The sequence below is a fragment of the Candoia aspera genome, chromosome 14 (assembly GCF_035149785.1).
Source record: "Candoia aspera isolate rCanAsp1 chromosome 14, rCanAsp1.hap2, whole genome shotgun sequence".
Taxonomy (NCBI): Eukaryota; Metazoa; Chordata; class Lepidosauria; order Squamata; family Boidae; genus Candoia; species Candoia aspera.
Window position 1 is genome coordinate 9,305,936 of NC_086166.1, and position 15,030 is coordinate 9,320,965.

Below are 15,030 nucleotides of genomic sequence, written 5' to 3' on the forward strand. Positions count from 1 at the left end.
AAATCACTAATAGCATGCAAAATTTGCATTAAGAGAACACGTTTTGGCTTCCAATTTGTTTCCAAGCACAATCCAACATTCCTTAAAACTTAAATCCCTTTTATATTAGAAAAAGTCTTTACCAATGTGAGTCTTGTGATAAGGAGGATTCTTTTTTGTAGGCAAATGTCCTTGTGAAAAATGTAGCTCAGGATAACTAGCTTTTTAAATCAGACTGGTAAAAATAAAACTTTTGTTAAATATGATATTAATTTATAGGTCACATTTCTGTAGAATATTCTAAACTCAATATCTGATTTTACATTTTAAATTGATGTGTTACATTTTAATATGGTGTTAATTGCCCCCAGGTTTTGCAGAATCCGTACTAATAAGGCAGTCATTTTAAAAGGTTAAGTAAAATTTCCGATACTTATAATGGTCTGTTAGAAATGTAATTTCAAAACAGATGCACCTTTTATTAGGCTCTGCAAATAATCTGAGCTGATCCTGGTAAAACTATATACTACCGTTGCGAAATAAATATTTTATGATTGTGATAAAATCAAATCTTAGCAGGTTTTTTTTTTCCAAGTGTGGAGGACTTGGGAGATTTTAAACAAGAATTACATAATGATGAAGTTATTTTTGGCTCTCCCTAGAGTCTCTGAATGTAACAGCTCTTGTGCTGATTAAGAGGATGGAGAGAAGAAGCTCTCGCCCAAGTGCCAGAGGCTTGATCCAACATTACAAGCAAACATTTTATTTAGCGATAGAAGAATTATAAGAGCCAAGTACAAATCCACTTAAATGAGCTACATTCTTTCTGTACATAATACTCCCTGTGTGGATGCTTGTTGCAGGACTAAGATACAGAAAGTTATTAAATCAGGAAGGAAAATATGTTTTCATCACCCCTATTTTCTCTATAATTTTCATAAATCTTCACCTAGTCCTTAATAAATTCTATCTTGTTTACTAATGCCTCCATTACTACACACTGTAAGCTTGTATAAGACCTGGATAGTTAAATATCTAATGAGGGGTGTTTTCCACTTATAAAAATGTACATTTTGATTATATTTTCACACAACTGATATTTATTAGAGATAAACTAACATGAATTATTTTAAAGTGTGAAATCTTTTATTTCTATGTTCAACCTCATGAATACAGAGCTGAAAGAGAGGTCATTAAATAACCAACAAAAATGTCAAGAACATTCTCCACACGAATATTAAGCCTCTCATGGGCATCATGCTATCAGTTTCTATCTCTAATTTACTGTAAAAAGGTGGGATGAAGATTTTAATCCTTAAAGCCAAAAAGAAAATCTCTAATTAATGCATGTCTCTGAAAAATCCAGTTAAATCTACAGCTAACACTGCTATGATTTCTAAATTGTTATACATGGAATTAGATTTCATTCACTACCCAAAGTTTAATCTGGGGCTAGAACTGTCATCTTGACTGTTGACTACTGCTATTATCACCTGGATCAATATGCCCTTCTCACAGAAGCTCTCAAAACCAAATGTCCTATGAAAATGAGAGGGGGGAGTATCATCAACCATGCACTTCATTCCCCTGAACAGCTCATTTCCATTATAGATAGCTGTTATGGGAACATTCGTGGTTTATCCTGTTTTCTCCCCCACCCCCGGTCCCCTTTTTCTTCTGTGTACTGTAGTACTCTTTTGGACTGCAAACCAGGTGACAAGGGATGATGAGGCTGATGATACTTAATGACAGAAACAATTAGACTACATAGTTTCAATAAAAAATACACAGAAAACAATATAAGATGTTATTTGACAATAACTGTCCAATCAGATTATATTTTAATGTGCCCATCTCTTCTCCCTTCTCACATATAATGAACCAATGTGTGAAATAGAACTCCCACTTTCCTCTGCTTATTGTGTTACCAACTTGATCTTTATTCTGAAGTACAGTATTTGTTCACAGCATTAACTTTATCATCCTTATAAACAGATTTTGTACAGACTATAAGAGGTGTTTCAAACAATTCATCTACAATGTAATACCCACATAAAAATGGCTCCCTTCATGATGGCAGAAATTCTTCTAATACAGCCCCACATAAAAGCAGGAGGAAACAAAGCACCTTTCTATATAAAACAGTATGTTTTGGTGGATGCTATTCCACAATGTGAACAAGGTGCAAGCCTAAGGTCGATACCAAATCACTAAATCTTTTCCTCTATTGTATGCACTGCACCATTCTACTAATGCAGTACAGTACAGAATGACCTTGGAAGATGGGGTTGGGGGGAGATGCTGCCTAGGGAATGATCAAATAAAAGGGGGAGGAGCCCACAACTGAGTAACGGGCAGAGAAGAAAACCGCGAGAGGATCCGCCCTAACTTATCAGGTGGTAAAGAGAGACAATGGGAGTACTTTCAGACTTGCAAGATTCTGCAAACATACCCTTATAAAAAAGCAGAATTAGTTCATCTTGTTGTTTTTCCTGTCTGGTCTAGTTGGGAGGCTGACAATGCATGAATTATGTACTGCTTCCACTGATTTTCAAAAAAATTGGCCCAGTAAAATAAGGGAAATAGAGTTTTATTTCCTAGGCATGATTAAGTAAACAGGTTTTAGAAATATATGGCGAGATGCACTAAAATTGCTGTTCTTAACCTTTATGGGTATGTTTTAAATTCCAAAGAGGTTAGAAGCATATGGAACTTTTATACTAGGCCAATATAATGACTGTCATACTATCTCACAAACTCTCTTTAAAAATCCCCTCAGCTTCATACTGGGAGAACTGTTGCTTGATCCAAAGTGAGACCAAGTCTATTTGGGTTCATGAAACAAATTCAGTAATTCTTTGGATCCTGATTACTATAGAATTTTTTAAAAAATAGTTTAATTATATGCTGCATATGATTATATGACCCTGACCTCATTCCAAAAGTAACAAATCAAAATAATAACACAATTAAAATGAACACAAGTCTACATAGTAAATAAGTATTTACTACATAGTAAATAAGATGTTTTCAAAAGCTGACTACAGGCCTTTCCATTCCATGGAACAATGCACTAGAGTGGATGAAATTTAGAAGACATCTTTTCCCTGGATCTAACGATCCTCTACATGACTGAAATGCAAAGGAGGGAATGCTCCAATCCTTCTGCCCCCAAAAATGATTTTAACTTGTGCCAGTTTGGCCATTTACTCAAATAGATCTTATTATATTATGTGAACTGAAGAAATCTAACAAGATAATGAGGATTCTTAGTCATGCAGTTCATTTTACATTTCACTTAAGATTATTATATAAATAGTGGAAACTGCTGTGCTACCAAAAGTTCATTCCATGGAAGAATGTTATGAGTATCTTGAGAAATGATGAACTGGATAAATCCATAAATTGAATATCTCAATTCTGTAATGTATTTCAAAAAAAATACAGTATACAAAGTCCACTAATGCATGCCAAAACATAAAAATCACTTACCTCAGTAATAACCACTTAAAACAGTGTTTCTTACAGTCTGTTTCAACACACTGTCTGTCAATCTGAAAGGTGAAAGATCACAAAAAAAATCTAAAATAAACTTGTAACATTTATTTTTTTCTAAAAAATAATCCTAGCTTCTAGTGCAGGAAGCTATTTTGTATGGCTGAGCTACATTCAGTTTTCCTTTTTGAATTAATACACAGAAAAGATAAAACTATTTTTAAAAGATTAGTGAGATAACATTCAGAAATAACACTAAGGCACAACTTCTACTGATTTAGCTGGAGGATGAATATTAAATAAAATAGATATTTCAGAAACTATATGGGATAATGTTATCAGTATTTACATTTTGTCCCTACTACATTATTTTTATTTGGGGCTCAGTAATAATAATAGCTAGCATGCCTTAATAAACATTTTAAAACGTGATTTTTCAGTAAAATACCTGAGAATATTTTAAATGTTACATAAACATTTCCAACACTGCTATTTTAGATTTAGTTACAATGAAAGTAAAACCGTTACTGCAAATATTAGACGATTTCATATAGTGGAACTGGCTTTTGTAGCAAAAATGTACAAAATGAAAAAACAGAGTAGGAACATGTACAGTATATTTTGTGCATGAGGCGCATGTGAGCAGAGCTCTCTGCAGAAGGACTGCCTTGTGTTAAACTTCTCTTTCAATATACAAAAATGCATGACATGTAAACTCAGCCCTCAAAAGCACTTCAACATACAGGCCTTGAGAATGAATATGGGGTCATCTGAGGATATCACTGGTCAGCTTCTTACGATGGCTGGACATCCATTGTTTAGCGTTTTTTTAATCCCAGTCCAAATATACAAGCTGGAAAGAGCACTGCGTATTTTAGGTTCTCATATATTTTTCAGTACAAGATATACACAAATAATATAAGATCAGAGGAATACTTTAGTTGTTATAATTCTTGTTCACACGTGTATACAACCATATTCTGTTTATATAATCATCGGATTAGTGTGTGTATGTTTCCCAGTCTTTCAGTGGCTGAACCACAACAGAGAGAATCCCACGCTTCCTATGGTGAATCCCTGCTTTCCCTTACATCTTTTTTTAGTCCTATATTGCCTACTGGATTCCCCCACAATCCAGGACTAAGGCATCCTTTATTTCTCCTTGTGCACAGAAGTTCAGGGAGGAACAAAGTCAGGTTTAGAATTTTCTTAAATTAAACTGAATAGCACACAGAAAATCTCTGAATTCCTAGTCAAAATCAGTAAGGGACTGAAGTCTCCTATTAGATTATATGATATCCAAATCTAAGGTATACGCTGAATAAGCTCTGTTTTGAACAGAAGTCATATAAGCCCCACTCTCTGTTTTAGCCAACATGTAGAACTGAACAAATCCCCAATAAATCCTGATTATAAATTGATCAGTTTAAAATGAACCTATGGAGTATTAAATCATTATGCAGCAGAACTGTGCTAAAACATGTAATTTAATTCAAGTTTTAAGTTTTTTAAATTAATATTTTAGTAAGAGTTAGCAAGTATCTGTTGGGAATGGGAAAGGAATCCTAACAGAACAGCCATAGCATCATTGATATAATCAGTACAGAACATATTCCCACAATTGGCAATACCATTATATTTATATCATGACTGACCAACCTGTATTACTAAAAGCAGCACATGCCCTTCTGATATAATAAAATTACTCATGCACAAATAGCTTCAGAATGGAGCAATCTTTTATATTTTTATTCAATACTACAAAACTACAGTTGAATACAGGTTTGTTTGAAGGTAAATCCATGTAGGATTGGAATTATTCTCTACTACTCCAGAGGGCAGGATGAGAAGCAATGGATTAAAATTATGAAGAAGGTGGTTCAGGCTAGCTATCACAAGGAACTCCCTGACCATATATCAAGTCACTGGAACAGGCTACCACATGAAGTGGCATGTTCTCCTTCACTGGAAGTCTTCAAACAAGCCAGAAGATCATCTGTTAAGATGCTCTAATGCAGTGTTTCTTACTGCTTTTTCTCTCAGGGTCCCTTCCCACTTTTATTATTATACTTTTTTGGCTGTTCAATCATGTCCAATTCCCGGCGACTGCCTGGACATGTCCCTGCAGTTTTCTTGGCAAGATTTCAAAAGTGGTTTGCCACTGCCTCCTTCCTAGGACTGAGAGAGAATGACTGGCCAAGGACACCCAGCCAGCTTTCATGCCCAAGACGGACCTAGAACTCACAGTCTCCCAGTTTTTAGCCGGGTGCCTTAACCACTATACCCAACTGGCTCTCTTCATTGTGACAGTAGCCTAATCCACATTCAGAGAGAGTAACTGGCCCAAGGTCACCCAGCTGGCTTTGTCCCCAAGGCGGGACTAGAACTCACAGTCTACCGGTTTCTAGCCTGATACTTTAACCACTACACTAAACTGGCTCTTTTAAAAATTATGGAGGACCCCAAAAGAGCTTTTTGTTTGCATGGATTATATTTACCAATATTTACTGTATTAAAAATTAAAACTGACACATTCACTGCCATTACCACTTCTCACAATTGTTTGATGGGATTTTAATATTGTATCATGTTTAAAGATAGACTGGCAAATAATTTTGATTTTGTGGACCCCTGAGAGGGTCTTGGGGGACTCTCAGGGGTCTGAGGACCATACTTTAAGAAACACTGCTCTAATGGATCTTGTACTGAGCTGGGGGTTAAACTAGATGATCTGGTAGGATATATTCAACTCCATGATTCTATGATCCTCTGAATCTTGAAAACATCTCAAAATTTTTAAAATAATCCATTTTATGTTTTTTTTTGTTATTATTGGTTGTGTATTTTGTAATGTGTATTTTAAATCATAAAATTATTAATAAAATTTTAAAAAAGGAAAAACAATCTCAAAATTTTTAATTTATACATGTTGAAAAAAATGCCTTTTAAAAAGGAAAACATGATAAAGAACATATTCCATTCAGAAGAAGATTAACTGTAAATAAAATTAAACAGCTGTATTCCACAAAGAGACCCCAAGATCATTCAATATCATCATACATGACGAAACAGACCTATTTATTTATTTGATTTTCATCCCGCCTTTCTTATTTTCACAAATAACTCAAGGCGGCAAGCATACCTCATACTCCTTCCTCCTCCTATTTTCCCCACAACAACCACCCTGTGATGTGGGTTGGGCTGAGAGAGAGGGACTGGACCAAGGTCACCCAGCCGGCCTTCATGCCTAAGGTGGAACTAGAACTCACAGACTCCTGGTTTCTAGCCAATGCTGATAACACTCTATTAACAATATGTACATGTGAAACATGAAGGTGTAAGACTCTGTGGGCTCTAATAAGACCTCAGCTACGTACGTATTTCAGAGCAATCCTCAGTAACGGAGGTGGGGTAGGGGAAAAAAGGAGCCAAGGGATCGCATTAGGGGACTGCTGTATACAAGGTCCTACCAGGTTAGGGGAACAGGTGGGGGACCTTCCTCTGCTATATTTCTGTTTTTAGAATTCCCTTATGCCCCCGCCCACCCCCTGGGAAAAGAAATGAACAAGTTAGAACAGAATTTCAAGCTAGTACAACGAAGAAACTCAGTTTTGGGTCTTCAAAGCAAGCAGGTTTTGCGTTTAGACGATTCAAAGTCACCTCTGATAAAGTCAAAGAATGCCACATAGACCCTGACCACAAACAGGAATACCATCAGCAATACTCCTACATCCACCGAGTTTTGGGCAAACATACTGGACTTGCAGCAGTGATTGTAATTAGTTCTTTTAGTCCACATAAAAAACTTCAGGAGGGCACTCACTTGATAGGATACTGCATGAAAAGATTTTGTGCTCAAGTATTTTGCACTCTTTTGCTGAGTACATTTATGCACCCAACTGCAATTTGAAGCGGCAAAACTCAGCCATGAGCTTACCACCCGATCCGTTGCTTTCATACGGAGACCCCCACCATCACATTTTAAAGGCACCAGCAACAATAACAGATTCTGAGAACAGCAAATGGCAAACCGCCCTCCCACATAAACATGATACTCCTGTATCAACTAGTAAAGGATTCAATCCAGCAGCAAGCTACTGAACAAGAGCAGAACTGGATGTTCAGTATTCAAAGAAAGCAAATATGCCATACATCTTTAAAATCTGTTTGAGAAACCTTCAGTGAGACTTGAATAACAATATGCAAGATAAAAGAAGTCACCAGGTTGCACAGAGTAACCTGGTGACTTCAGGCCAGTCACTCTTCAAAGGTTATTATATTAGGAGTAAAATGGACATACTCTACTATATTTGGTAGTATAGTATTTTTTTAGAGATTTTTTTCCCGCCATTATTATTTTTATAAATAACCCAAGGCAGGGAACATACCTAATACACCTTCCTCCTCCTATTTTCCCCACAACAACAACCCTGTGGGGTGAGTTGGGTTGAGAGGGAGGGACTGGCCCAAAGTCATCCAGCAGGTTTTCATGCCTAAGGCGGCACTAGAACTCACAGTCTCCTGGTTTCTAGCCCAGCACCTTAACCACTAGGCCAAACTATGTTGAAATGATATTCAAGAATGTCTGATATTCAAGAATGTGAGGAAGTAAAGCTGAAAGACACTCACTATTTAACAACCACAGTACAAGACCTATTTTCCCCCACAAGGACGACCCTCTGCTCAGGCTGAGAAAGAGTGATTGGCCCAAACACAGTTATTGCTATTACTCAATCACCACCATCATCATCATCCCAGAAGAAGACAACTTCTGCCAAGAAAGCTACACAGCTTTGTCCATTGTAGTTATCATGACTTTGAGTCAAGTGAGTTTTTACCTTTCAATAATAGCTCTTCACTGCCTTCGTACTTACAAGGACATTGTGTGTCATGTTAGCACCTCACTTTGGTTATCAAGAAGATAGAAAAAAGCTTTTAAATGTTAGCATACAAAAATGCCAAGACACTGGTCTTTTTAGTGATTTTATTACTCTTCCCTTCATGAAAATTGGCATCCTTTTTAAAATTTGCCAGATATTGCATAATTAAAGTCCTTGTGAATATGAATATACACTATTTATCTCACTAATTTCTTCCAATTTTGTCTGAAATGAAACCACGATTATATTGCAAACTCATCTCAAAATGTCCCTCTTTCACTGTTGTTGCACCATATGAAAAAAGCTGATTTTGTGCAAAAACATTCTAGTGAACAGGTGTAACCTCACAAATCTGGAATGATTTCAGAAAATGTCCTCAGCAGAAAACCAGAAGCAGAGACCATAAAAAATTTTGTAGCATGGAAGGGAGTGGGTATGAATATTCCGTTACAACTCAAAACTACAGCAATATAGTAAACCACTCATTTGGAAAAGTACTGCCAATACATCTCTAGTATAGATAATTAGCAGTGCCAAGGAAGCTGTTAGGAAAATAAATAGGTTTTCCAACAAAATCATGACAAAGATCCTAAGATCAGGTTCTGTACTAAAAGTCTTAAATGCCCTATGTAATTCAAAATTCCAAAGATCCAAGAAAGTACAGAGCAGCAATAGCTAACTGGCATGTGAGGGGGTGCGTGAGAGGCGCAGTTCAGTCAGGGAGGGTGCTTGAGGGTGCGAGGGTGTGTGGGAGGGTTGGGGAGCATGCAAGGGTGTGGGGGGGGCGCATGAAGCAGTTGCAGCAAGGGTTGGGGAGGGTATGCAGGGGTGCATGAGTGGCCTGCACAGTGTGAGTACAGAGCAGTTGGGTAAAGTGCACGGGTGGGGGAGATTTACCCCAGCGACTTGCGACCTTCCCTGCCGGCTTCCCCGTTAACTGAGGAAGTAGGCAGGGAAGGTTGCAAATGGCGATCAGACGGTCACGGGGTGCGTGCAAACTGGTTATCAAGTGTCCAGATCATGTGACCACGGGGATGCTGGGACAGCCGGAACTCTGAGGACTGGTTGTAACCACCATTCGTTCAGTACCGTCATAACTTTGAACAGTTGCTGAATGAATGGTCATAGGTTGAGGACTACCTGTATAGTTAAACTTTCATGACCACTGTACCAGTTAGTTACCAAGCCGAATTAAAGGTTTTGATGTATTCAGCCGTAAACCACTTGGACTGAATACATGACAGAACATCCTAACTCTAATAGATCTAGAGGACTGCTACTGTCATGAGTAAGGATGGCGAGCAGGGGGCTCCCATCCAGACTGTCAAGCGCATGCGTAGCACTGATGAATTGTTCAGCCATTCAAAGAGACACAGATCGGGACCACCTTAACCCTTGGGGGTTATATGTCTGGGTTTTCCCATGCTTCTTCAGTTTGTTAGGATTCCTGTTAAGTACTAGCAATAAATATTAGATACCAGTTCCTTGTCTCAGTGTGTTTCCTGGTTGTTAGGACATCTACTCTCCTAAGAGACAGCCCTGCTGCATGCAGTGAGAGTAGAGGATCAGTCTGTCATTTCTTGCCCAATGGACCTTCTATGTGGTGGCCCCTACATTCTGGTATAATCATTCCTCTCTGACATTCATGAGTCTCTTAGTATAAAAAAGGTATACTAAAGATTTAGGTATCTGTTGAAAACATCTTTACACAGGCCTTCCTTGCATGATTGCTAGGCCCAAGCTTCTACTACTAATCGCAACAATACAAAAATGACAAAACGTGTGCCATGACGTCATGACGCTAACCCAGCCCTTTCACCCTTGTTTCCAATGTAGTGGTACGTGGGAATGACCTTGGGAGACAGGAGGAAGAGCCACAGCCTAGACAACGGTCTGATAGACGGAATTTGAGTCCAAAGGAGGAGGGGTGGCAAAAGCATCTCAGAAGGGACCCTCCCTCGTTTTCAGGAGAGTAAAAGTGAGGGGTGGGAAGGGTATTTTCAGACTTGCAAGATTCTGTTACAATAAAGATAGAGCCAGTACTCCTGGGTGTACTTCTTGTCTGGACTACCTCGCAAGGGTAACCTCCAAAGTCTGATGCAAGTTATGTTAAGTACCAGGGTTTGCATCCTGGTATCACCACATGCAGTCCACCACTTGCCAGGCCCCAGGCAGGCACCTCGGATGCCAAATGAACCCTTCGGGGTTGGTTTCCTCCCTACCTCAGGGTAGTAGAAGTCTTCAATAAGGCAGTGAGGGAGGGAGAAAACCAAGCAAGGAGGGTTCATTTGGCTTCAGTGGATTGGTTTTACTAGGGCAATTTACCATTTTTTAACGGTAAAGCCCTTTGAGGTAAGGTTAAATGGGAAGCGGTAGAGAAACTGGGGCTAGCCTTTCTGAGCTGCAAATATCCGAGCGACCCCTTGGATGGCAGCAAGGAGGTAAAGAGCGGCATGCCTAACGAAGATGTTTGGAGGGGAGCGGCCCAGAAACGCCAGCAATCAATCAATCAATCGATCGATCTATCGATCCAATGCCCACTGGCCCCGCCCCCAGCTCCCCTCCCCTCCCCTCCCCGTCTCCCCAATCCTACCCTATCCCTGCCCAGTAGCCCGCAGACGGGGAGCTACGTGCAGCCCCTCAGGGGGCGGGGTTTGGAATGCGGCCGCCGGGGGCGGGGCCTCGAGTTCTCAGCCTCAGGCTCCGCCCCCATTCTGAGGTGAGGAAATTAAAAAGAAAAGGGGGCAAAACCCCGCAGTCGGTCCCCTGAGGCGTCTAGGGGGGCGGGCTGCACGGAGGAAAGTTCTCGTTTCTTCCCCTCTACTCTCCCCTCGCCCCCTTTGCGTCGCGGCGGAGGGGAGCGCGCCCTGTCCTCTACGCTCTCAACGCGTCCCTCTCTTCCCGTCCGCCAGGCAAAGCCCCGCCGACCGCAAGTCCGCCCCTCACTCACCCTCTCCGGCCGCCACTACCCCGCCGCGGACATGTCCTCTCGCGAGCTTTGGCGGCGGGATTTTAGCCCTAGCGTGTGCGGGAGGAGGGGGGAATACTCACACGTCGCGGGACGGAGTCGAGGCGAGGCGCGCGCCCGGAGGTTTAGAGCCGAAGGCGGGGCGAAGGTGAGGAGGAGGGGCCTGCGCGCCTCGCCCTGTGATTGGCCTCCCGTCTCAAGCGGCTCCTCCTCCTCCTCCTCCTCCTCCTCTATCTCTATCCGGGTATTTTCCCCTCAGACGCCTTCCGAGGAGCCTACTGGAGGTGTCTCTTTCTGGGATTGGGGAAAGGGCGTTTGTCTCCCCCCCCCATGCTCCAGCCTTCCCTTTCTAATTAAAAACCAAAGTAAACGAGATAGTCCTTCGTGAGGGTCCGGTTTTTGTTTCCCCGTCTTGTAAAAAAAAAAATTGCAATACTGTACAAATTTGGACTTCATCAATATCGATGTCTATATCCAAGCTTGTGGCCCCTGAAAGGCAGACTGATCAAGCGGTGGGTGTCATTTTATTATTGCCCATTAATTAGATGTGCACTGTCTGGGTTTATGCCGAAATCTAAAGCAGTGTTTTTCAAACTTGGCTGCTTTAAGGTGTGGACTTCAACTCCCAGAATTCCCCAGCCAGCATGCTGGCTAGGGAACTCTGGGAGTTGAAGTCCACACATCTTAAAGCAGCCAAGTTTGAAAAACACTGCTCTAAACCTTAAGATTACCCTCTTAGCCCTACCTATGGCATGAAATCTAGATAAATGTATTAGTACACTGCCTGGCTTCTCTCAATTTAGATAGGTCTTAGAAGGAATTCATGGAATATCTACAGATACACAGGAGCAACAGGAGAAGAATCAATAATAGTTACAACTTGCAAATCTGGAGAACAACACAGTGGCCAACAGATTGGAAGGGGTCGGTCTACACAACAATACCAAAGAAAGGAGACTTAACAGAGGGTGCAAACTATTGTTCATTATCTTTAATTTCACAAGCTAGCGAAATAATGCTTAAGATCATCCAACGCAGATCAGAACCTTACATGGAAAAACAAAGCCAGAAGTCCGAGCTGGCTTTAGAAGAGACTGAGGAACACAAGACATTGCTGCTGATGGACCCTGAGTAGTTGAGAAAGCCAAAGAATACGAAAAAGAAGTAAATATGTGCTTCGTTGATCAAAGAAAGGCCTTCAATTGTGTTGATCTCATCAAGCTGTGGAACGTGGTTAGGAAAATGGGAATCCCAGAACATCTCATGTATCCACGTAAAACCTATACAAAGGACAGGAACCCACAGTCTAGACGCTACATGGTGAGACAGACTGGCTCCAGGTCAACTAAGGAGTGAGGCAATGCTATATACTCTATTTATTTATTAAATCTATTGATTGGAAGATGAGTGTGATTTTAATACTGGAGGAAGAAACATCAATAACTGAGCTATGCTAATGGCACCACTCTAAGAGCTGAAAATGCAAATGATCTCCAGGCTCTAAGAATGAAAGTCAAGCAGCACAGTGAAAAATGGGACTAAGATGAAATGCAAAGACCAAACGAATGACAACAGGTACAGCGACCAGCCTTTGAACTGACAATGAAGACACTGAGGTGGTGGATATCTTCTGCCTTTTAGGATCAACTGTCTTAATAAAGGAACCAGCAGTCAAGAAATAAGCTTCAAATTAACACTTGGGAAAAGATTCAGATGCTGTGATATGCCTATACCTACCAGGATTAGAATTGTGCAAGCAATGGTTTTCCCTGTGACATTTTACTGATGTGAAAGCTGGACTTTGAAGAAGCAGAATAGAATATTGATGTGTTTGAACTTTAGTGTTGGAAAGCACACTTGAGAATATAATGGCTATCCAAGAAAATAAACAAATGGTTCATAGAACAAATGAATCCAGAGCCTCACTTGAGGCACAAATGTGCAGGCTCAAATTTTGGACACATTATGAGAAGACCCAGCTCCTTGAGAAGTCTATAATGCTGGGAAAGGTGGAAGAAAAGAAGGTGACTGGACTCAATTGTAGCAACGATTGGAACACCTGAAAAACCAGGTTGGGGGCAGATCATCCTGGCGGCCTATGTGGTCACTAAGAATCAACACTGCCTTGATGGCATATAATCAATCAATCAATCAATCAAGTCCTACTGAACTTTGTTTAGTTTTGGCTTAGCATCTGGAGTGATTGCACTGTGGCCATTGTTATTTGTAAACCATGATTATCACTTAGCATGTTATGTGAACCCAGTTCATTGTGCCTTGTTCAACCAACCATGATTAATAAATTGATTAATAAACCTAAGCTGACATCTAGAATTAGTGATCTTTTTGGTTGACTGAAGATTTGATTACTAGTATTTCCATGCTGCTCTACTCCAAAACAGCTGAAATCCAGACCTTAATCTAAATCCAATATATCAATAGACCACATTTTGAGTTCTAAAGGAATGGGGAAGTTAGTCTGCTACAGCATCTAACCATTTATAATATTCTGTAGGTTAAGTATTTCAGTCAAGAAACCCACGCTATATTCCTGTTTTTAACTGCCCACAATCTTGAGCCGTTTATAGTATAAAATACATCGGGGAAAGTTTCAGGAAGGGTGTTCCATAAGCCTTGTAGTTGTGTGCTTTACAAACAATGTTTTGTGGCAGGTCTCCACTTGTGAATCTCTGCATGTACTTTATGGAAAATTCAGTTAGATTTATCATGAAGAATCTTAATGAACTATGTGCAAAGGTTTGAAAGAATGCCCAGAGGAACAAGGCTAAACAAGTTAACCTTTCTGTAAACAAAGTCTTACAATTGATTCTCCTTTAAGTCCCTAACGATTGTGTATTTCCAAAAATAATCGTAAGTAAACAGACTTTATTGCAAAATCACCCTGGCTCCTCAAAAAGGTTTGAGTTCCCAAAACAAAATCAAGATGAAAGGCATATTGTTAGATCTTAGTAAAGAAATCATAAATTTGGAACAGGAAAATGTTGCATGAGCAACTTGCTGTACAATATCTAATTAGGTTTGCAGCAATAGTTTTACCAATTAAATTTGTTATTTTCCTGCCACATTTTTTAGATGGCTGGGATCCCATTTAACATCCAGATTAACGCCAATGGCAACAGACGTGTATGGAAATTACAAATGAAGAATTAATTCCCCAGACCATTTTACCAGTTTCCCGCTTCCCCTGGTGGTACTTCTAAGGTGAGCAGTTATCTAAATTTGGCTTTCTTTGAGAGGAGAGTGTTTTGTAATATTTTTGGCTAATTTACAAGTCTGTCAGCGGAGAATAGAGGAATAATTTACTCTTAAGAATAGAAAGCCCAGTGAACCACGTTAGATCCCCAGAGCATCATCCTCAATTGTACTTACCGCTGCAACTCCTTTCTTTCTCTTCCTCCCTTCTCTCTCAGAAACTGCAGTTTCCTCCCATAACAACAGAGCTGAGCAGTCACTGTGAAATAAAACGTAAAATAGGAATCGAAGGAAAGAGCGGGTACCAGACTGAGTAAAAAAAAAAAGAAGTTTGATCTGTAAAAGCCCAAAGGATTAAAGGGTTTGAAGAGGCATCAGAGAGCGCCAGAACTGTTCTATTATATTAAGTGTTAAGTATAATGAGGTGAGCAGAAGAAAACACGTCTGACCCAGGAAGAAAATAAGTGAGTGTTTGGCATCAACCGCCTGCTTTGA

The 15,030-nt window shown here is 40.0% G+C and overlaps 1 protein-coding gene across 1 annotated transcript in view; it reads right to left on the bottom strand.

Annotated features, from left to right (window-relative positions):
- MRTFB (myocardin related transcription factor B) overlaps positions 1 to 14,790 on the bottom strand; it is a 92,972-nt gene extending 78,182 nt beyond the window's left edge. Inside the window, exons 1-2 of the mRNA XM_063315177.1 lie at positions 14,713 to 14,790; positions 3,472 to 3,533 (exon numbers count right to left, since the gene is read on the bottom strand). The gene's annotated coding sequence lies outside the window, so the exon portion shown is untranslated. The remainder of the gene's footprint in view (positions 1 to 3,471; positions 3,534 to 14,712) is intronic.
- Positions 14,791 to 15,030: the final 240 nt, after the last annotated feature.